The sequence below is a fragment of the Camelus bactrianus genome, chromosome 21 (genome assembly GCF_048773025.1).
Source record: "Camelus bactrianus isolate YW-2024 breed Bactrian camel chromosome 21, ASM4877302v1, whole genome shotgun sequence".
Classification (NCBI taxonomy): domain Eukaryota; kingdom Metazoa; phylum Chordata; class Mammalia; order Artiodactyla; family Camelidae; genus Camelus; species Camelus bactrianus.
Window position 1 is genome coordinate 4,313,819 of NC_133559.1, and position 23,432 is coordinate 4,337,250.

General features: G+C 47.9%; 9 non-coding genes across 9 annotated transcripts; 5 read left to right on the top strand and 4 right to left on the bottom strand.

The window, feature by feature from the left end:
* The first annotated feature begins 1,396 nt into the window (after window positions 1-1,396).
* TRNAV-CAC (transfer RNA valine (anticodon CAC)) lies at window positions 1,397-1,469 on the top strand. The gene has a single exon. It is a non-coding gene; the product is annotated as a tRNA-Val (tRNA).
* A 1,889-nt stretch (window positions 1,470-3,358) lies between these two features.
* Window positions 3,359-3,432, bottom strand: TRNAN-GUU (transfer RNA asparagine (anticodon GUU)). The gene has a single exon. It is a non-coding gene; the product is annotated as a tRNA-Asn (tRNA).
* Window positions 3,433-7,126: 3,694 nt separating this feature from the next.
* On the bottom strand, window positions 7,127-7,198 carry TRNAH-GUG (transfer RNA histidin (anticodon GUG)). The gene has a single exon. It is a non-coding gene; the product is annotated as a tRNA-His (tRNA).
* A 716-nt stretch (window positions 7,199-7,914) lies between these two features.
* On the top strand, window positions 7,915-7,988 carry TRNAN-GUU (transfer RNA asparagine (anticodon GUU)). Its single transcript has one exon. It is a non-coding gene; the product is annotated as a tRNA-Asn (tRNA).
* Window positions 7,989-16,133: 8,145 nt separating this feature from the next.
* TRNAV-AAC (transfer RNA valine (anticodon AAC)) lies at window positions 16,134-16,206 on the top strand. The gene has a single exon. It is a non-coding gene; the product is annotated as a tRNA-Val (tRNA).
* Window positions 16,207-17,024: 818 nt separating this feature from the next.
* On the top strand, window positions 17,025-17,096 carry TRNAE-UUC (transfer RNA glutamic acid (anticodon UUC)). The gene has a single exon. It is a non-coding gene; the product is annotated as a tRNA-Glu (tRNA).
* A 1,472-nt stretch (window positions 17,097-18,568) lies between these two features.
* Window positions 18,569-18,642, bottom strand: TRNAN-GUU (transfer RNA asparagine (anticodon GUU)). Its single transcript has one exon. It is a non-coding gene; the product is annotated as a tRNA-Asn (tRNA).
* Window positions 18,643-21,337: 2,695 nt separating this feature from the next.
* TRNAG-CCC (transfer RNA glycine (anticodon CCC)) lies at window positions 21,338-21,408 on the bottom strand. The gene has a single exon. It is a non-coding gene; the product is annotated as a tRNA-Gly (tRNA).
* A 984-nt stretch (window positions 21,409-22,392) lies between these two features.
* Window positions 22,393-22,463, top strand: TRNAG-CCC (transfer RNA glycine (anticodon CCC)). The gene has a single exon. It is a non-coding gene; the product is annotated as a tRNA-Gly (tRNA).
* The last annotated feature ends 969 nt before the right edge of the window (window positions 22,464-23,432 follow it).

The window sequence follows — 23,432 nt, forward strand, 5'->3', positions numbered from 1 at the left end:
ATTGATATTCATTCTTCTTTTAACTTTTTGTAGAATTTTCCAGTGCAACCATCTGGGTCCAGAATTTCTTTCCTTGGGATATTTAAGTTACAAGTAGACTTTCCTGAACAGTTATAGAGTTATTCAAAGTATCAACTTCATATTTAGTGAGTTGTAGTGGTTTGTACTTCTAAGGAATTTGTCCATTTCGTCTAAGCAGTCAAATTTATTTGTGTAGAGTTTTTCCTAATATTCCCTTATCCTTTTGATATCTGAAAAATCTGTGGTGACTGTAGTCTCTGTTCATTCCTGATACTAATTACTTGTGTGTCTTTTGTCCTTTGTCAGGATTATTGACCTCTTCAACGAATCGGCTTTTATTTTATTGATTTCATCCATTGCTTTTTGTTTTCAATGTCATTAATTTCTGCTTTGTATTATTTTCTTTCTTCTGTTTGCTTTGGATTTCTTTCACTTTTCATTTTTATTTCTTTCCTTCTTTTGTTCTGTTTTGTTTTGTTTTGTTTTGTTTCTTGCTGTGGGAACTTGAGTTACTGATTTAAAAATTCTCTTCTTTTCTAATGTATTAGAAATTTAACTTAGGGCTTTAAACTCCCCTGTCAGCACTGATTTAGGTGTTTCTCACAAGTTTTTATACGTTGTATGTTCATCGGATATTTTAAAACTGCCAAATGCCTATGACATAGCCTTTGCTACGATACTGGCTAAAACATAAATACGTGATTAAAATATTGGACTGAAATTGATTCGAAAAGATGAAGCGACAGAGGCGGAAACCAGAGGAAGTCCTTTTGCCTAGTGGACATCAGAACGATCCCCTTTGATACCTGAGGCAAAAGGGCTTGCGAGGAAAGAAGGCGAAGGTCCAGCGCAGAGGGGAGGAAGGAGGAGAACGGGTCCTACAGTTCCGTGGATTCAAAGCACAGATCATTTCCGAGAGCCGAGAGCTCTGACCGCTGGTGCGGTGAAAAGGGCCACCGCAGCGCGGGTCCGCAGCCAGGTAGGGGCGGCGTCCACACTGCTGGGTGCGGCGTCTCCTGGGGCTCAGACGCACCTAACCCTCCGGCTCCCGCAGCCTCTGTGAGCTGGGGAGTCAGCGGAGGCGACCCTTGCCCTCCGGCGCTTAGCTTTGGACCTGGAGACCCTGCGTAGGACGCGGGTCCCCAAGTCAAGCTGTGGCGGGTCCTGAAGTCAAACTCTGGGGAGCTCCACGGTCCTCGCTTTGAGGGAGACTCAGAACCCAACGCCAGGGCCTCTCAGGAGCCGCCGTCTCCTTCCCTGACGGATCCATCGCTGGTGTTGCTAGGGTTATTCAGTTTAAAGAGTCGGTGGCCAGATTAGTGACAGCAGGACCTACGGTTTCCTGGACATACCGTCAAGCTGGGCTTCGCGGCTGGTTTCCGTAGTGTAGTGGTTATCACGTTCGCCTCACACGCGAAAGGTCCCCGGTTCGAAGCCGGGCGGGAACATTCTGAAGTTTTTCTGAGTTACACATATACATTTAAAAAACCAAAACGGGGTGTGGCAGGGGGCGCAGCTGCCTTGTCGATCTCCGATATACACAGGAGGAGTTCCGTTACTACCTGAAAAAGGGCCTTCTCAGCACTAGGAACTAGGCCTCCTTTGCCTGAGTCACTTTGGACACCGGGACACAAGCAGTTACTCTGAGGGCTCAGGACAAGTCTTCAGGTTACGTTTACACCCGCAAATCCTCTTAGCTTCTTTTCTAAATCCCTCTACACGCTGACACGTGTTATGTCTCCGAAAACCAAGAACTTCATCCCTTTGAAGCACAGCTGGCTTTCCCACACCTCAGCACACCTGCAGAACACGTTGATTTGCCTAACAAGAGAACGAACCCGATTCCGCACCTGGGGCTGGAGCCAAAGACAGGTAGAGAAAGAACTTAGGCTCCTCGAATTGAGCTGACATGGCAGGAAAAAGAGCCGGTACCCGTGCCATTAGGAGGAGAGACCGTGGATTCAGGTCAGAGATTAGCAAGTAAACGGATCCGTTCATCACCCGCTGAGAGTCCATTTGGCACCTGACTTATAAGGGCAATGGGAGTTTGTCCTTGGCTCTGCCGCACGCAGGACTAAAGCTAGACCAGGATGGCATTCAGGCCGGTTACCTTGTGGCCTGGCCTCAGAGCCCGAAGTGTCGCTCATGCCGGGAGAGGTAAGGGTGGTGAGCAACAGGGCAAGGACTGGGAGCACTGCACAGCAGCATTCAGCCCTGGGCCGCTAGGAATTGCCTCTTTTTCTAGTTTGCCTTTCTCTGAAAGCTGATCTTTCATAATTTTCACATGTAGAGGCCAAGCGGGGTTCCGGCGTGTTTCCCTGGTGGTCTAGTGGCTAGGATTCGGCGCTTTCACCGCCACGGCCCGGTCAGGGAAGTCTTTTTCACAGTGGGTCTTTGCTTGCGGGACTTTCCAACCGCATAGTTGGCTTTTGCCGCAAGATTCAGATGCAGATGAATCTCTGCACTGATTCCCTAAAGGTAGTTGAGGTCTTGCCTCAAGATCCTTGGCATCGCCCAGGCTGGAGGAACGGAAGTGTGATGAACAGCCAGAGCGGGGGGTGGCCTCCCGTCTTTCTGCCTTCATCTCAGAAACCTGATGTCTCGTTTACAGAGCTTTCATCCACCTGTAACCTGGGACTTTCGTTCCAAAAACTCGGTAAGAAAACAAAACCATAAAATATTTGCAACATACAAAATTTTTAATGTACTAACGTCGTATAGTCTGTACCGAAAGCACAGTTAACATTTTCCCGCGTTTGTTTTCTCACTCTCTCCTCTCCTTTTGTGTAAGAATTGCGACACTCCTTGAGGGTAAGCGCAGACATCTCACAACTCAAGATCACTGATTAGGCGACTGTCGTTGCTCCTTTCTTTGGCGTGTCCCTCCAAACCAGCTTCGGCGGGACCTGTCCTCCAAGAACACGGGAAGGCTTTGTCCTCGCGAGGAGGCCCCTCTTGACCCTTCAGGAACCTGACAGTCGTCCTCTTCAGGCTGTAAAGAAGCCTCCGGAGGAGTTTTATTCGGCTCTTCCCGATAAAGCAAGCGAGGCACCCCTTATGCTTTTAGGAACACGACCAGGCTGTCATCCCCAAGCCCCAGCGGCCCTCCAGAGGAGTCTGGAGGAGTGGGCTGTGGGGTCTTGGGTCATCTTGAGTATCACTAAAATGGACCCAGAGGGTAAGGAGCACCATCATGCCTCCACTCTTTCGAGGAACCCTAGATTCCTTCAGAGTTCTCTTGGCATAGGTTCCCTCGTGGACAAGACATAGGTGATTATGAGTAATGAAGACAGAAATAATCGCGAATCCTTTCAGCGCTAAAAAGGCCGGCCGTGGACGTCCCTGGGTGGGCTCGAACCACCAACCTTTCGGTTAACAGCCGAACGCGCTAACCGATTGCGCCACAGAGACACACACGGAGTGCTTCTCTTCATCCCCGCGGAGAGCAAGCTCTCCTTCCACGCGAGGCGGAGCCACTCGTCTTTCTCAGGACCGCGGTGCCGGCTCTAAAGCCCACAAAATCCGAGAGGCGGAGTCGACTCAGCGTGTTCGTCCGGTGGGAAAGCCGTGAGTTGGGCGATTCCGAAGGCAGAAGGGCAGCCGAGGGTCGCCACCGCGCCTTGCTCCACGCCTGCTTCAGATGCCAGCGCCCGGAGACGCCCGGGACCGCGATCACCTGGGCCTGAGCCCAGCGGAACCCAAGGGAAGTTGAACTCCCAGTGGGCTCCGTAATGCCTCCAGGTTTGCTCCGCCTTCGACCCGACCGCCTGTGCAGCGGGGCAACAGTTTAGTAGGTGTGGTCGGTTGGCTGCAGCGGGAAAGAGATCAAGTCAAAAAAGGAAACGTGAAAAAGAGCGAGAGAAAGCAGAGGCATGGAGGAGAGACCTTACTGGAAGCCTGTGAGGAAGCTCGGGCCAGATCCTGAGAGATGAAAATTGTTTTTATTATGTAGCAGAATGAGGAGGAAGAATCGGAAAATAGCACGGAAGAGAGTAAAGCACGAGCATGTAGATGGCCAAGAATTAAACGGCAAAAATACTGTGAATATATATATATATAAATTACTCCCAGGACCGCGATGCATCGTGAGCGGACAGTGGTTATTGGTGCGTTGCGGCTACCGCAACTTGGGTCAGACCCAAACCACAGCAGGGTACTTAGGTCTCTGATCGGTCATTCGACTGCTTTTAATGCCAGCAGGAGCTACTCCCCCTAGCAGCGGTCAGAGAGCAGAGCGTACCTCTGGCCCCACAGCACGATGCAGTCAAAAGAGAAATGACCCCCACAGTGCACAAATCTGTGGACAGCCGTTCAAAGCGAAATCTAGGTCGATTCCTTGTCTCGCTATTGAGCAGAAAAAGTCCCTAAGGGTGAAATACAGTCTCTCAAGGAGCCTTGTCTGTAGCTTCCTCTAAAGAAATAGTGGGGTCATAGCCGTTTTTCTAGTAGAGATAATTCAAGTATCAGGGAGAGTTTTTTACACTAAAGGAGAATGAGTTTTTAATGCGTTTACAATAAAATGCGAACTAGTTGTCATGGTCTATATCAGCTTGTCTCCATCCACCGTCCAGTGATTTTTTTTTTTTTATGGGAATAGCAAATCATTGAACTCTAGTTCACATAGTTAAAAGCACACATCTTTAATGCACAGTTTGTTGAGTCTGGGCAAATGCAATCATTACCCAGATCGAGTTAGAGAAAACTGCCATCCTCCCAGAAATGTCTGTTGAATCCCTTTCCAGGCATTTCGTGCCCTATCCTGCTTAGTTAATTACTATTCTGAGATCTATTGCCATAGATTACTATTGCCTGCTATTGAGATTCAAATGAATTAACAGACATTTGTGTTGCGGAGGGAGCGATCTGGAGGGTATTTGCTTTAATTCCTTTGGGGAGCGTGGTTTAAAAATGGCGAAGGATGAGTGGAGTGGAGGGTGGTGACCTTGAGTGAACCTTGGTGGGCTAAGAGGCTGCACTGTGCCTGGGTGGGTACGTGTTCACAGTTGCCTGGCAGGAGAGATGCCATGATCTTGAAGGTGCATTCCCCAGGGCATCAGGCTTGTCCATCACACTTGTGAAGTGCTGACCCCTGCAATTTCTCCACGTTTGAGAGGGAAATTCGACTGCGGAATTGGTGTCAGTGGGGTTTGGGTTCCCACTCTCTCATGATATTCCTCGGTTCGTGGTGACGACATCTCTTGCGTGATGTCTCAGCTGTGCTCTGCCTGCTCAGGGTGAGAGGCCCGCCACATCTCTGGCTCCAATGCTTGGGAATTTGGGTGTACACCCGCATATCCTGGCCCTCCTATTCCTGACCAAAGTATGGATGGGTCACACTTTTTTTTTTTTTTTTTTTTTTTTTTTTTTTTTTTTGCCATACCTCCAGTTTATCAGTTTGTGTTTGGGCGCAGTATCTGCTCATTGGATTAGGCACTGGTCTGGGGAGCCCTGCAGGCTGGCTGACAAGCACCAGCAGGAGAGAAGCCGCAGGACTGGGATGGTGGGAAAACATAAGGGATGTCACCCAAAGGCCTCATGCTCAACCCTTGAGCTCCACTGTCCCTTTGGGGCCAGGTCTGAAGGAGGCACCCCTTCCAGGAACATGGGCCCCGAGACCCTGCCTTCACAAGGAGGCTCCTGGGGCAAGCATGCCCTTTCTGTTCCAGGCCTAGCCAGCTCCATGGCCTCTCATCTGGCTTCCCCTCTTGCATCCCAGTGGTGTCCTTCAAGATAGTATGTCCCCCTCCCAACAAGCAGAAATGTCCCAACACCTCTCAAGTGCTTGGGGAGGGAGTTGAATCAATGTTTTCTAACAACTGGAGGACAGAGAACTTGTGGTGGCCGGAAGCAACCCCTTGCTTTGTTGGTTCTCTTGGCAGAAATGAGGGCCTGGAATTATCACTTCTCCTCGAGGGCCCTGAGTCACTGGCCAAGTTGGCATCTCTCCCACTGCTCCTCAGGGAACAAAAGGAAATCCTGCAGGGTTGAATATTACCCAGAGGAGATGCCCAGAAAGTGCTCCAGTAGAGCCCAGAATTTATACACTGAACCACTTTGGAGTGATGTTTCCATTGACCCATCCTTCCCTCAGGGAACCTTGGAGAGCAGAGAAATGATGAAAGAGGATATGTCCTTCAGTGGCAGTAAAAACTCTACTTTCTTCTGACTTGTCTCACTGCTCCCCTACGCCTCCTCTTTAGCGTCTTTAGGATAGAAGGACACTGCTTTTGCTTTCCTTGCCAAATTCCTATCCATGGCGCCCTTACTTTTAATGGACAGTCGTCTCATATCCACAAATTATAGTAGAAAGGTATTCATATGAGCCTTTCCCAATGCTGTAGTTTGAAATTATCCAAATGTCCATCATTTGTAGTGTAGTTTTACTTTAGTGCGATACGTACATATATGTACATACATATATATCAAAAATACAATGTTGCTTGATAACAGCTAGATAGAAAATTGTGTATTCTTTCACATGAACTTGAGGAAAGGATAAGCCTAATTTGCGGGGTAAACATCAGAATAGTGTAAAGTAGCAGGGCATGGATGGGCATTACCTGGAAAGTGTATCAAAGGGCCAAGCTTGGATGCCAAAAATGCCTTGATCTATACCTTGATCCTGGTGATGATCACACATTTCAATATTCAAATAGCCACCCATTAATGATTTGTGCATTTTGTTCTGGTAAACACACCGTAATAATTTGCTTTTAGTTTAAAAATTGGCAGTCGGATGTCCGAGAGTCTGGTTTAGACAATGACCAGACTGGAGTACACTATCAACTATTTAAAGTCTGTTCTATTTTTGTGTAAAAAGGCCTCACTGATGTTTGAAATATATCCACCCAGAAGAGAAAAAAAAAAAAAAAAAGATCCTTATATGATAACCATTTCCTTTGTGGAAGGTACACACAACGCTCATTTAGAGATTGAACCTGACCTTGAGATATTCTCTCTTAAATGGTGGGACCTAGAGCACGTGCAGAGAGCTTCAACCTAGTGCTCCGTTGGGTTGCCCTCCCTCCTCCTGAGCTTACTGCACTTCATGGCCAGCGAGAGGTGCTGCGCAGTCTATGCGGTTGTAAGTGCAAAAGGGAAACACTGCCGTGACTCGGATTCGAACCGAGGTTGCTGCGGCCACAACGCAGAGTACTAACCACTATACGATCACGGCGCGCCACCGACCCGGCGACAGGAAATTGCTTTGCTCTACTAATTTTGACAGAAACCCATTCCAGTTACTGCGTTGCTTTCTTGCTGGACAACAGCAGGTAGGAGTCCGTTTCTTTTAGGTCCTCCCTTCGTTATTCCCTCCTCATTCTGATGTATTTCTCATCTCCCCTGCATCCAGGCTGTGCCTCTCTGCACAGGTCTCCTGGGAATTATCTTTGCTTTGTCCTGTTCGCCCCTGCTTTCCCTCCTCCTCTTAATATTTCCTCTTTTGACCAACCTTCCCCATCCCCTTTCCCTTCCCGCCCCACCGACCGCTGCTGTGTAGAGTAAGGGCAGCGCCTGCGGCGCGGACAGTCGGGTGAAGGTGGAGCAAAGAACCCAGAGGAGCATCATGGAGCCCACCCGGCGCTCGGCTTCCCTCCGGCCCCACTCGTCTCAGGTCTGGAGGTCGCGGTCCCGGGCGTCTCCCGGGCGCTGGCATCTGAAGCAGATGTGGAGCCAGGCGCTTCGGGGACGCTCGGCTGCCCCTCTGCCTTCGGAATCGCCCAAAGCACGTTCCCACCGGACCAACAGGCCGCGTCGACTCCACTTCTCCGGTTTTCCGAGGCTTTGGAAAGGGCGCCGCGGTCCTGAGAAGGACGAGTGGCTCAGCCCAGCGTGGAAGGAGAGCTTGCTCTTCATTGCGAAGGGGGAGGGGAGGGGGGACTGTCCTTGTGTGTCTCTGTGGCGCAATCGGTTAGCGCGTTCGGCTGTTAACCGAAAGGTTGGTGGTTCGAGCCCACCCAGGGACGTGCCTCGGCTTTTTTAGGACCTGATTCAACGGTTTGCTATGTTTCTGGGCTGCACGTCCTTTCATCTAACCCTGAATGGAAGCCTCCATTGCCTGCCTTGTCATCTGTGTCTTGTCCACAACAAGAGAACCTAAGCCGAGACCATCGCTGATCCTCCCAGGAGAGCTCTGCAGGGAAACAGGCACTTGCGGTCCAGGATTCCTCGAAAGAATGGAGTGTTACCTCCGGCTTCAACCCCAGTTGAAGCTTCAACTTTCGACTAGAAACGAGTTTCAGTGAAGTTTCATCCATTGTTTAACCCTTTATATATATGAAATTAATTGACTTCTATACCTTTGTTACTACAAATAATACTACAGTCATGATTCTTGTACACATGTCTCTGGGTAGCGTGCCCAAAGGGCAATTGTTCATTCTATGAAGGAGTTTACATGGTTTTGTACATATGGTCCATTTTCTCACCTTGGTTGGCTTATTAGCTATAATATGCCAATGAAGGTTTTCAGCAGTCGATGGAATTCTCTGTTATTTCAGCGACTGCTTTAGCCTTTGTAGCACACGTCTGTAACTCACAATCTGCCTTCAAGCAATGCCATAGGTGTTCACATGTCTCCCCTGCCTGCCTTTATGCTATTGTCATGCATTTTATTTTGCGTGTTATAAACCCCACAATCCAAGGTTATTACTTTTGCTTAGTGTCCCATGTTTTAAAAGAGATTTAATTAACAAGAAAAAATCTTACATATTATCTCATGTAGATTCCATGTCCCCTGCCCTTCATTCCTTTTTGTGCATCCAGAATTCCATCTGGTGTGAGTTTTCTTTTGTGGGGAGGACTCCTTTAACCTTTCTTGTGGTGTGGGTCTCCCGGTAACTAAGTCTTTCAACATTTCTTCAAAGACTTTTTTGAGGGGAAGAGGCATAGAATTCTATGTTAACTTTTATTCCCTCAGTCCTTTAAAGATGTTTCTCCACTGTCCTTTTCACTTGCAGTGCTTCAGATGAGAAATCTGATATTTCTTAAATCTTATGTCTTATTCCTCTGGCTGCTTTTGTGATTTTTTTTCTCCAATTGATATGAGCAATTTAATTATTATGTGACTAGGTGCGGTTTTCTTCATATTTACCGTGCTTGGGGTTCGTTTGACTCCTTGGGTCAGTGGTTTATACTCTTCATTATAAACGGAAAGTTTTCTGTCATTGTTTCCCCCAAATGAGTCTGCTTGTGGGTCTAAAGCTGTGGTACATGGTAGCAGGAGGTCCTGAGGAGGATCAGCAGACCCATGTAAGTCAACTACTTTAACCTCAGAGGGAGACCTTAGAGCTTCTTTAGGTAAGTGGAGGTAACCTACTTCAGGTAACCTCTTCAAACAAGGGAGGAAGGGCTGCTTCTCAAGTAACCTGAGGCTCGGTGCAGTTTAGGATTTCAAGAGCCCCAGTTTCATCAGAATCTGCCCATACAACCCCATCCCAATGATACCAGTCCTTCTTAATAAATGTCCTGACTTGAACATAACAGATCCTGTGATGTTGAGAATTCAATTTAGATTTCCTTTGCAGAATGCAGGTCTAGACTTATACTATTAAACAAGGTATTAAGTTTGTGTCTGTTTGTTTTTTTAAAAAATAAGATAAAAATAGAAGCTTTCAGTTCCCTAACCTAAATCTTGAGCTAGGATCTTAGAACTTTGAGCTCATCATTTTGTTTCCCCAATTCCTCCTGTTTACATGCAGTTATTCAACCCATCATACTCATATCTTGACTAAAATGTTCTATGTCAGCAACTATTTGGCCATTCTAACCCTTGCCTTCTGTGGAAACCTATATACAGGTATATACAGAAGGTGATTCGGGAAAATGTTTTGCTGCTGCATGTCATGGACTGACAGTGTTCACCGACACTAGGGTCATTAATAATTTCAACTATAATCGAGTCCAAGATCCAATTCCAGATAATCTGTAACCATTCCATTTATGATCTGAATGCTAACCGAGGGTGTCACTACAACAATGCTAAACACAGTAGAACAATGGCACCCCACAAAGACTTATGACTGGGGACTTCAGCATACTGGGTCTCTGCTACCATCCCACTTTCTTGTGCCCCTACACACAAACACACATTTTACTCCCTCCTGCACATATTAGGTAAAGTAGTTGTACTTCCTGGTTTCTCAACAAAACTAGACTTGAATCACCTTGGAGGCCACAGTTTTCTGTCCCACTTGCCTCACCATCCTTCTGCTTCCTCTCATCAGATTTTCATTTATTCCTGCCCTCCTGGAGTATGTCCTTCTTCAAGCCCCTGGCCCTCTCTCTCAGATACAGGAGCTAGATGGAGAATTGTGCTATCGTTTAAATTACGGCAGGCTTGTTCCCTGGATACAAATCAACCCAAAGAAGAGCATTTGTTGTCCACTCCAGGTTTGTGTTTTTGTTTGTTTGTTTGTTTGTTTGTAGAAAACAATCTTAGAAAACTAACACTTGAATATTTGCTTTTCCTACAAAGAGAAATTTGAAGTGACACTGCTGGTGTCTGTGAAGTTAGCTCTGAGTAGTAAAAATTGAAAGCCCTTGCATTCACCATGGGGCTGAGGAGAAATGGCAGTCAAAACTGGCTGGAAGGACGCTTCTGATTCCATAAGGTACATCACTTCCACCAAAGGGAAGTAACATTTCCATTGTACTGATCAGCATAATTTATAATAGCCAAGATACAGAAACAACCCAAGTGCCGATCAACAGATAAAAGGATAAAGAAGATGTGGCATGTATATACAATGGAGTATCTTGCCATTTCCTACACCATGGATAGACTTGAGGGTATTTTGCTAAGTGAAATAAGATAAATAAAGACAAATAACATGTGATTTCACTATGCATGAAATATTCTCTAAAAATGTTTTTAAACGAATGAACAAACCAACCATACAAAAACAAACACATAGATACAGAGAACAGAGTAATGATTACCAGAGGAGAAGAGGGGAGACAGGAGGGGGAAGTGAATAAAGTTATTTGTTGTGAATAATTTTCTTTTGTTGCTAGCAGGACACAGAGAGCTAGGCAAAACCAAGGAGGCGGTTGTCCTTCACTGAAGGGTCTCTCCCAAGCTGAGCAGTTCTAGCCCTCAGGCTGACTCAAGACTCACTGCCCACCACAAACCAAGCTGAGTCTGGAGGGCAACCAGTGCTGGGGGAATGACAACCTAGTCGTGTTCCTGCAAGCACAGGGAGCGCCTTGCCTGCACCATTGAGGAAGGCCAAATTAATCTCCTTCTGAAACTTCTTCACAGCCTGAAGAGAACCAGGCGATAATGGACCTTCACTTGGGGACAAACCTTCTGATGACCTTGGAGGACAGGTCCTGCAGAAGCTGGTTTTGAGGGACTTGCCAAAGGAAAGGAGCAACAGTCCCCTAACCAGTGATCTTGAGTTGAGATGTCTGCAAGTTACTCTCAAAATGTAGAGTAACTCATGTATATGGAGACAGTGAGAAAGTAAATATGGGAAGATGTTAACTAGTGCGCTTAGGTGAAGAATATATGCTGTTACTAATTTTTGTATGTTTCTGTTTTGTTTCTGTTTTTTAATGGTGTAATTGTTACTGAAGTCCTAAATTCTCTTTAGATGGGCACTCTGAGAGGGAGACGATAGGTTTCCGGGAGAAGAGAGGAGAGGAAGCCGGTGGCTGGCCAATATGTTCATCACATCTCATCACATCTCATCTCTTCCAGTCTGGGAGAGGCCTTGGACCCTGGGGCCTCACCTCACCAGTTTAAGAATTCAGTGCAGAGAATCTTCTGCATCTGAACATCACAGTTCTAGAGATGAAGTGAAGTTACCGGGGTGCAGAGATCCGGAAATATTCATACTTCCCTGACCAGGAATCGAACTTAGGTCGCAGAGGTGAAAGCGCCAAATGCTAGCCACTAGACTACCAGGGAGCTGCGGGCCTTTTTTTTTAAATAGGCACAAGGAAATCCTGAAATAAGTATGTGCTACACCCGCCGGCCTGTTCCGAGTAGCCGACACACAAACCTCAAACAGAATTTTGCCCGAAGAACGATCCCTCCCTGCTTTGTCCTACAACTGAGCCCGACACGAAAGGCCGAGCGCGCTCCGGGACAGTGGACGCTCCCGCGAGGCCCGCCATGTCCGACAAGTCCCGAGTCCCAGTCGCACCTGAGATCTGCCCTGGAGTCGCGCCCTTGCGGGGCGGGCCGCGCGTGCAGAGAAGGTCGTCAGGGCCGAAGCAGTAGAGACGGCACGGGAGGCGCCTGGGGTCAGATCTCGGGATCCCCAACATCATAAAAGACTCCTGGTGAATGCAGAAACTGGGACGGCTGGATGGAAAATGCTTTGAAACAAGGATTCGCGCCCACACCTGGATCCCGGGTCTTCCCCCCTACCACCTGCTGCGCCGCCTGCCCTTTCCCCGCCTTAGGTCGTGCCAGCTCCCGCCTTCCCTCTGCTCGGGCCCAGAGATGGCTCTGGCACAGCGTTTTCCTCAGACCCCACATCCAATTACTTAGAACTTCGTGTTTTCGTCTCGGTGAAATGTGGACTTTTCCTACACAATCCCTCCTTTTCGCGACTCTGAATTTGGGCAAACGAGTCTCCCGATAAAGGCGGGGAAATCAGTTTAACGCGCGACTCCCTCACCTTGAACCTCGGATCGTGGGGGTGGGCCGCCGTTGCGCTTTCTCCTGGGCTCCGTCCCTCTTCCGGGCGCGTCCTCCAGGGCAGGCGCAGGGCCGGGGCCCCTGGGCGCGCTCCTCTCGCCGGGTCTGGAGCCCCGCGCGCCTTCCGCTGGGGCTGCAGGGAAGCTCCGTGGGCCGCCTTGTAGGGTTTGCGGAGCCCAGCGCAGCGCGCCTGTGTGTTTGTGGCCCCTCCCTCGGGCGCCGCTGTCCTTCCGCCCCTGTCGGAGAAAGGACCACTGCCCCCTCGTCCTGCCCACGTGGGACCGCGGCGGGCCGGACGCGACCGAAAGACAGAGGATCCCTTCCTCTGACTCGGCGTGGGAGGTGAAAACTCGTACTTAGAGGGAGGAAAGAAGAGGGGTGGAATCTCATGAAATGTCCTGACCCAAAGCTCTTTGGGGACTCAGTCCTCCGGCGCCGGGGAGGATGGCGCCGTCCAGTCGCACCCTCGATGCATCTCGAGCCAAAGCAGGACAAGGCAGAGCACCGCCTTGGGGGTCTCGCGAGCGAGCTGCCCGCGTCTTCCTCAGGGTCGGAGCGCTTGAACTTCAGGTGTGAAGGAAACGCGGTGAGCACCTCACCAAGACAGGAAGAAAAGCATCCGCAGGAGACAATGGCACGTCTTCCTCCAAACTTACAAAGTTTTACTTCTAAAGGAAATGAGAGGGAGAGGGAGGGAGAGGGAGAGGGAGAGGGACAGGGAGAGGGACAGAGACAGAGACAGAGACAGAGACAGAGACAGAGACAGAGACAGAGAACTGCATTAAAGTCTCTCAGCAAAGAGAATCGCTTTCTGCCGGCGGGCCGTGGGCTGCGAGGTTGATCTCAAAACCCCTCCAGGCACCGGCCTTCTGTGAAAACCGCCTTTACCTCCTCGTCCGCGTCCTAGGTTAAGCCTCGCACTCCACCACCTGTTAAACAGGAAAATTACACAAGGCAAATGAAAGAAGTTTCGGGCGTTGTAAAAGCTAACACAAAACTGTCCTTCAAGCAGAATCTCAACGGAGGAGGGAGGGATGAGCAACGGCGAGGTGTGCGCGGCCTGCGCCTGGGTGGTCCACGGATTTCCGTCCACGGATTTCCGCGGGGCCTGATGTCCAGACGAATTCAGGACAGACCGGGAAGCATGGCTTGGACGCGCTGATGTTCGATATTTTCTAACAGCCAAACGGCCTGAGACGTCAGCCTGTGCTACGCTTCCTGCTGAACGTGAAAGTGGAGTGAAACTATTGGGCTTAAATTAGACGAGTAGAACCAGCGGCGGCGGCAGGAGCGCGAGGAAACCCCTCTGCCCGCGAGGACGCGCGGGAGGCGCGGCGAGGAAAGTGCTTGAGAGGTAGGAGCTCTCGGGTCAGGCGCACTCGGAGCGGAGCGGAGGGCGGGCCCTAGGGTTCCGGGGTGGATTCGAAGCACTGCTCAGTTCCCAGAGCCGAGACGCTGACCGCCGGCGGTGGGAAAAGAGAGAGCGAGGTTCGCAGACCAGAGGTGCGGCGTCTGCGCTGCTGGGCGGCGGGGTCACCTGCGGCTTAGACGCACCTACCCACCCCCCCCCCCCCCCCCCGATCCCGCGGCTTCCGGCAGCTGTGGAGTCAGCGGGGCAGACCCCTGGACTAGGGCGCTTAGTTGTGGAACTGGAGACCCGGCGTTGGGTGTGGGGTCCCGAAGCCAGAGTGTAGGGGGCCCCAGGGACCTCGCTTTCCGGGAGGAGCTGAACCCTAAGCCAGGGCCTCTCCGAAGTCGCAGCCTCCTTGCCTGAGGGATCGCCTGTGCTCCCTGAGTCCGTTTTCTTTCAAAAATGTTGGTGGCCTTCTTGAACAAACTGATGTACCTAAACAGCTTCTCCATTCACTTGTAAAAATAGATCTGTCTGTGTACCATCTTGGTCTCCCCCCCCCCCCCCCCGATTTTACTAAATTTCAGAACAGCACTCTAGGCCGCTTTAGTCTCAGTGTGAGATTCCCTGTGACTATCTGGAAGGAAAACAGAGCCAAGACCTCTGGTCTTAAATATATAGGAATTTCCTTTCTTTAGTCTTCAGGAGTAATATGTAAAAACAAGTAGGGGTCTAATCTCCTAGAAGGTAGGCATTTCTATCCTTGAAGAGAATATGTCCTCAGAGTACTAGCACTTTTAGAGGAAAAGCCAAGGTATATAGGGTGTGTGGCCATCCCATCAGTGGAGCATGAGAGAATGGCATATCATTGTGGGAAGAAAAAAAGAGTTTGGGGAACTCCCATTGCTACAGCTTTTTGTGAGATGTTGATCTGTGCTCCCTGAGCTTGACTTTTAAAAGAATTACTCCGGCAGCTCAAGTAGTATTCTTGGATGGTCTTGCTGTTCTTATTTCTCCTTATTGTGTGTGTGTGTGTGTGTGTGTGTGTGTGTGTGTGTGTGTGTGTGTGTGTGAGAGAGAGAGAGAGAGAGAGAGAGTGGCCATGGGTTTTCATTTGTAACTCCATCTGTTTAGGAGAGTGGGCTCTCCACAAGGGAACCTGCTGTGAACTTCACTGCAGCAAGAATGTAGAGAGAAATGGGACTTACTCCACTAAGGCTCTCATCTCACACCTTAAGGAGAAGAAGGAGATTTCTAGGAAAACTGGGCTAAATTTTCTTTGTTCTCCATCGTTTTAATAAGACAAGTTGTTTGGCTTTCCTATTCTGACCTATGTTATGTTCTGTTATAATGTGCCCCCAAAGAAAAGAGGCCAATCAGTGTCTGTATATTTTATTCCTTGATTCCTCTCAGTTTCTTCTTGATTTTCGGCATTTGTCAAATTCCTAATTTGAATATGGGTTAGCAAATTTAAACTTCATGTTTGTACCTACCCAGGGGACTCCCCAGATTTTGAACTTGAGTTAGACTAAGAGGAATCCATGAGTTGTTATCTGGCCAGACTTAAGTAGATTCTATTTTCTTGGTTCTCCCTCTACGTAGGACCTCTTATTTTATTGTCCCCTCTTCTAGATCAATTCTCCTTTGATTTGGATATATTGAAGTTTTGTTGAGAAGGAGGTTGAAGAGTAGATTAGTAAAATTCCAAGATCAAAATTACAGTGTGTTAGAGAGTGTGTGTGTGTGTGGGGGGGGGGAATTAGTCTCTTTTTCCCCCTACATGGGATAAAACACTGTGAAATTTAATCTTCAGCTGAAGGTCCTGCAATTCTCCTAAAATATCGTTATTTGTTTCTTTCTTTAACAAAGTTTAAGCTAGTGTCAATAAATTAAAAAGAGAAATTGCTTGCTTGTCCATTTCAGCTTTGTTTTATGCCCGTTTCATACTGTTCTCTGTGTTGTAATTTATGCTTTCAAAAGCATAAAGAGTTCAATTTAAGTAAACTGTTTAAGAATAAAGCTTTTTTTTTTTTTTTTAAACGTTGGTGGCCAGTTGTGGCAGGAACTCAGTTTTTAATATATCTGTAGCGAAAAACAAGCAGGCGTGTGGTTTCCGTAGTGTAGTGGTTATCACGTTCGCCTAACACGCGAAAGGTCCCCGGTTCGAAACCGGGCGGAAACAAGCTTTTTCCCTGAAACCTACCTTCATGAGAAAGGGTGAATGGAATGCGTTGTGGCAGCATACGCAGCTGCATGCATTTTTATCTCCCCAAAACATAGAACTTCTTTTACTACCTGAAAGCCTACTCAGTATTAGGAACCAGGCCTCCATTCTAGGTCACTTTGGACACTAGGACTCACTTTCTCTTCTGGAGCCTAAATCTCCTCTCTGACTCACACTATGTCTTTGAAAATTGACTTTCCCTCACCTCAGCACACCTACAAAATACGCTGATTTGCCTGACAGAATAAAAGAAAACGAACCGAATTCTGCACTGGGGTGGGAGGGTTCGACCCAAAGACATGTAGATGAAGAATTTCAGGCTCTACAAATTGAGATTGTTGCGGAGGAAAAGGAGCCAGTATCCCTGCCACTATCAGAAGAGCCCCTGGACTCAGAGCAGAGATCGGACAGTAGGCAAATCAGCTCAACATTCGCTGAGAGCCAAGTCCTCACCTGACGTCAAAGGAAACCTCACCTGAGGTTCGGAAAGAGCGCATGCCTTCGGCTCTGCTGCACACAGAGCTAAAGCTAGAATAGGATGGAACACATGCCGGTTAATGTGGCCTGGCCTCAGAGCCCAAAGCGTAGCCCAGGCCAGGGGAGGGGAAGGGTGATGAGCAGCAGGCCAAGCACTGGGAGCCTCGCACAGCTGCATTCAGCCCAGGGGTGCTGGGAATCCTTTCCTTTTCTGCTCTGTCCGTCTCTGAAATCTAAGCTTTACTGTCACAATTTTCACCTGGAGGCGCCAACTTTGCAGGGGAAGAGACTCCTGCGTGTCCCTGGTGGTCTAGTGGCTAGGATTCGGCGCTTTCACCGCCGCGGCCCGGGTTCGATTCCCGGTCAGGGAAATCCCTTTTCGATGTGTCTGTCTTTTCCGGACCACTGGCGATTTACTTACTGTAAGGTCCACCTGCAGAAGATCCTCTGTGCTAAGTCCCTATTACTGGGTTGCATCAGGCTTGGTGGCTGCTGCAGGGGAAGGATAGATGTGATAAGCCCCCAGGCTGGCAGCCTTCTCCTACCCTCCACTCTTTTCTCTCTTCATCTCACAAACCTGCTCTCTCACGCTTGGAGTCTTCATTCAAAGAGAATCTGAGAGTTCTAAAAACGCATTAAGAAAAGGAAAACGTAAAGCCTTTGAAACATACACAAACTTTGAAATACGAATATCATATATCCTGTTCCTAACCACACAATGAACATTTCCCCACCTTTGCTTTCTCACTCCCTCTCCGTATGTGTGAAATGCCACACCATCTGAGAGTAACTTGCCTACATCTCAACTCAAGATCACTCGCTGCTTGGGCCTGTCGCTGTGGCTCCTTTCCTTTGGCGAGTCCCTCCAAATCAGATTCTGCGGGACTTGTCCTCCAAGGCCACAGGAAGGCTTTGTCCTCGTGAGGAGCCCCCTTGTGTCCCTTCAGGAACCTGAGATCCCATCTCTTCAGGCTGCAGAAAAGCTTCAGGAGGAGTTTTATTCAGCTCTCCCCGGACTGCAGGCCAGGAGCACCTCGTAGGAACACGACTGGGTTGTCATCCCCCAGCTGCCGCTGCCTCCGGACCCCTCCTGGCTGCCTCCGTGGGCAGCGGGGTCTTGGGTCAGCCTGAGCGCTAGAACCACCCACCTGGGGAGAGGCCCTTCAGGGAAGTGCGGCCGCCCCCTTGGCTCTTGCCTGGCTCCGTGTGCCCTGCAGGGAGCATGAAGGGTTCTGACCTGACAGAGAGCAGAACCTTTCCTGTGGTGGGAGGATGAGGGGAGTAGGTAGCAAATGCGTCAGAGGGTGGGGGAAAGTTCTCAAGGGCTTTTCAGAATTGTCGGCAAATCGGTGCTGTCACCTGGGTGACTACCCCTGTGGTAATGGTGCTTGTCTGGACCTGAGTCCAAGCAGACAGAGGCATCCTGATTTGCAGTGTAGGTTCCGTTGTGCCTTCCTCCAAAGTGGGGTAGTAACCCAGCTTCTAGTTCCAGGATCCCATTGCATGGTATCCATGTGTCCCTACCCACCCCCACCACGACCACCCCTGAAGTTTCTTTCTTGGTGATATGTAAATCAAGGGGGAAAAATTTAGCTCTAGGTAAATTGGTGGTCTTCAGTGCTAGGTTAAAGAAAATAATACTTCTAAAGACTATAGAGAATTCTAATCATTGACATGGCATAGACAGTGGGTCACGTCGCACTTCTAAAGATAACTCTTTGTATGCGTCGTCAGTTTAACAACTTATATCCTCCTGTTGCGCGTAAGACTCGAGAGACAAGAAAGTGCATGTGCAGAGTAGAAATAACCGCAAAACAGTTTTTACACGCTAGTAACTGAGACGCGTCCCTGGGTGGGCTCGAACCACCAACCTTTCGGTTAACAGCCGAACGCGCTAACCGATTGCGCCACAGAGACAGCTACAGAGTGCTCACTGTTCCTCCCTCCCCCACCACACCCCCCACAGAGAGCAAGCACTCCTTCCGCGCTAAGCGGAGCCACTCGCCCTTAGCAGGACAGCTGCACGGGCTCCAAAGACTAGGAAAAGCAGAGAAATCCGCTGGAAACGCGTACATTGGTCGAGCCGGAAGGTAGAAAAGCAGCCGAAGGTCCCGGCTGAGCCTTGCTCCACACCTGCCGTATATGCCAGCGCCCAGGAGACGCCTGTGCCCACGACGCCCCGGGCCTGAGTCGAGTCGGCCCCAAGGAAGCTGGACCCGAGACTGGCTTCTCGATCGCTCTTCCTATTCTTTGTTCTGCCTTCACCAGGGACCCATTGGGCCTCTGGGCTGTGGTTTAGTAGGTGTGGTCGGTTGACTACACCAGGAAAGAGATCAGGTCAAAACAGGAAACATGAAAAGGAGCAAAAGAAAGGAGAGCCATGGATGGATGAGAGAAGGCGACCTCCTAGAAAGTCTGTGAGGAGGTTTGGGCCAGATCATGAGAGATGAAAATTGTTATCGTATAGCTGAGTAGAGAAGGAGAATCGGAGAAGAGTATGAAAGAGAAAAGCAGGAACGTCTGTAGGTGTCCAAGAATTAAACAACAAAAATAGTGTGAATATATTTATGTAAAAAAAAAATTATCCCCAGGCCTGTGGTGCATCGTGACTGTGTAGCTGTAGGTAAAAAAAAAATTGAGTTGAGGCTGCACCAGCCTTGGTTCAAACCCAGTTTACAGCAGGGTACTGTCTCTAATTGGTCATCTGACTTGCTTTTAATGCCAGCACAAGCTACTCCCCTTAGCAGCAGTCAGAGCAGAGTTTACCTCTGGCCCCACAGCATGATGCAGTCAGAAGAGAAATGACTCCCACAGTGCACAAATCTGTGGGCAGCCGTTCAAAGCAAAATCTAGGTCGGTTCCTTGTCTCACTATTGAGCAGAGAAAGTCCCTAAGGGTGAAATACCACCTCTCAAGGAGCCTTGTCTGTAGCTTCCTCTAAAGAAATAGTGTGGTCATAGCCATTTTTCTAGTAGAGATAATTCAGCTATCAGGGAGGGTTTTCACACTAAAGGAGAACAAGTTTTGAATAAGTTTACAATAAAATGCAAACTAGTTGTCATGGTCTATATCAGCTTGTCTCCATCCACCAACTACTATTTTTTTTTAATGGGAACAGCAAATCATTGAACTCTAGTTCACATAGGGGAAAAAACACACATCTTTAATGCACGATTTGTTGAATTTTAGCAAATGTAATCATTACCCAGATCAAGTTAGAGAAAATTGCCACATTCCAGAAATATATGTTGAACCCCTTTCCAGGCAATTCCTACCCTAACTGGTTTAGTTACCATTCTGAGAGCTATCGCCATAGTTTATTACTGCCTGCTATTCAAATTCAAATGAATGAATACAGTTTTTTTTTGTATCTGGCTTTTTTCATACAATATTATGCTCATTAGACATCCATATTTTTGTATGTCACTTCTTAATTTTGGTATTATTGGGGTAATTTTGTGTTCTTGTGTCACAATCTCCCAATACAATAGTTGTCAACACAATGGAAGCAGATCACTGTTGCTTGGAGAATGTTAGTACTTCCATTGTTCACATGCTGGTCTACCCAGTGCTGTGCTTGGAGCCAAGGAAGAAGAGATCTGCCATGGGCCCCACTCTGGCCCTCTTCTGGCTGCACCTTGTTCCATTAGGCAGGATCATGTGGAGCAAAGAGGACATTCCCACATGAAACCCATGTCCTCCCTTCCCCATAGACCTATCCAATGAACAAAGAATCCCCAAATCCTTCACACAAGTGTCTTTTAGCCCATGTATACAGACTTTGAATCTTTCTTGCATTGTCAAACTGAGGGCAAAAGATACTTTTGTTTGTTTGTTTGCTTGCTTGCTTGTTTGTTTGTAGTCAGACCTAGGGCTTGTGGACAATGTGGCTTCAAGAGACTGCTTTTTAGGGAAAGCTAGTGGATGCAGCATGGGTGTGTTGGACGTGCATCTTGGACTTCTTCACCATACTGTAATGTTATCTCATTGAGATTTCCCTTTTAATATCTTTTATTGGTAATGAATCTGAACACCAATACATGTTTATTAGTCACTTGGACCTCCTCTTATAAGGGTTCCCCCACCCTCACCCCAGGATCTTGGTGAACTTCCTATAGGTCTATCTGTCTGATCTTGTTTTGGAAGAATTCATGAAATATCTTCACTACTAGTTGATCACGCCGATTTCAGGTACATTCACCCAATTTGTGGTTTGTCTTTTTATTCTTTATTCTGTGTTTTGATGAACAGAGGTTTTTTCTGTAGTAAAATTGATCAGTCTCCAAGATTAAGAAACAGGAGAAGGAGGGAGAGAAGGAGGAGAAGGAGTGTGGGGAGGAGAGGGGGTGGGGAGGAGGAGCATAGGAAGAAAGAGGAAGAAGAGAAGAAAGTGGGATTGGGGGATGAGGTAGAAAGTTATTACTTGTTAAAGCATGGGAAGAACCTCACGGCCACAGGGCTCTGCAAAGTCCCAGTTTACATCAACTCCTTAATATCTTCTGCTCAGAACTGCCTTATGGATTTTAGCTCATTTTCTTACTGCTTGTGGTCCAAACCACAATATGAGACAGCGGGCAAAAGCAGAGCGAAAAGGGAAGGCATCATACTATGTTGCATTGGCCGGGAATCTAACCCGGGTATCCCGCGTGGGAGGCGAGAATTCTACCACTGAACCACCAATGCTCCCTTCATTGGCCTCTGCTCTTTATCTCTAGCAAGAATCTCCACAGAGACGAACGGCCCTGCAATGGAGAGACAAGAAATTTCCCAGTTGGGTTTACACCACTGTCTTGGGCAGACAGAGCTCTCATCCTCCCAACACAGAAATTTATGTCCAGAATAATCAACAGGTAATGCTTTACTTTATTGGGTGCACCACTTTATGCCTGCACCTTCCATCCATCAACTCTTACCTGCATTAATACAACCAGATAAAAAGTCAGTCTCCCTACACCCAGTCTAGTCTACACCAATCCATTTGTCACACTGCATCTTGAGTAACCCTTGCAAAGATAGGAGCTGCAGAGCTGCAGCCATGTTTCTCTCCCTGAGAAGCCCAGCTAGCTGGAGGCTGAGTCGTAAACTGAAGCTCAACAAAGAAAACGACCATCACCTTGGACCTCCAAGAGCTTTGGTTCTATCTGCCCTCTGCCCATCAGCCAACACACGCACCAGCTCTAGCCAGCACGCTTTCAGTTACCACTTACATCAAAAAGATTTACATTTATTCCCACATCTCTTTCTAAACGACAAACCTGTACTTTCAACTCACACCTCGGAATTCACGTCAGTGCCTCATATGCGTCTCAGAGTCACAAATGCTAAAACTCAACACACGGGTGAGTTCCCTGTCAGCATGCCACACCCACCTCCACCTCAGCACTCTATGATCAGACCCAGGCACAGTGTTTCCCAAAGAGTAGTTGTGCACTGAGGAATGCATCTTCAGTGAGGAAATTAAGTCTGGTGTTTTGATTTAAACGCCACAATTTGATAGTGTTGCCTGATGTCAGCCTTCCATGTAAGTAAGCCTTTGCTCTGGGTGTTTTTTTCCATTTGTTCTGCATGTCTACCAAAGAGGCCAGTTTAAACTTGTTTTTAAAACTCTTTTCAAAGTGCTTCCCAACACTCTATCTAGTCAGACCTAGTATATTACATGAAACCAGAGCATTGGTGGTTCAATGGTAGAATTCTCGCTTCCCACGCGAGTGATCCGGGTTCGATTCCCGGCCAATGCACCAAGTTGCCCACACATTTTTTTCCTTCTGGGAAGAAATTGATGTCAGGGTGAACTCGTTTTGCAGCCCCCCAGGCCATGAAGCGATCACTCATACTTCAGTGCTAGACCGGCTGAGCACCACTACTTGGCTAAAGCATGTTTTTGAAGCCCTACATGTGTTCTGGCGGGTCTCTGCGGTTTGGAATACTTGAAACCGAAACCACTGTTACTATTATCCTTTCTCCTAGCCTACATCGCACTATTGAGGAGCAAGAAAAGAAGGTCATCAAAAAAAAAAAAAAAAAAAAAAAAAAAAAGGTTATTGAAGGACAGCAGCTGCGTCGGAAGAAATGTCAAGGGATGAGGGAAAGGGGACGCTTGTGGGAAGGAATTCGAATGGAGAAGAAAGAAGTTGCCTAGTCTCTGACCTTCCTGGGGAGGTAGACCCTAGTTTGCTAGTCTTGGTAAAAGTAAGGGCAAAGATGAACCCCTAGTGGAGAGGTGCACCCACATGAAAATCATTTTTATCTTGTCTTTTGGTTTTACATTCCACCAATCTAATCTTCTGGTCAGTAGATCTTTGTTTTGTATTATTAATACTCTATAGAACTGTTCTGGGATTACACATAGCAGCCAAAGTTCTCATAGTCACTCCTTCCTTGCACAGTTTCCTCTATTATTAACATCTTTCATTTATGTGATACGTTTGTTACAATTAACAAACCAATATTGATACATTATTATTAACTAAAGTTCATGGTTTGCATTAAAGTTAACTCTATGAGGTTTGACAAATCCATAATGCCACGTATCCACCATTATTGTGTCATAGAGAATACTTTGGATGCCTTAAAAACCCCCTGTGCTCCACCTAATCATCCTTCTCCCCTTCCTATCCAAACCCTGGCAACCACTTATCCTTTTTACTGTCTGTATAGTTTTGCCTTTCCAATGTCCTAGAATTGGAATCGCACAGTATGTGCTCTTT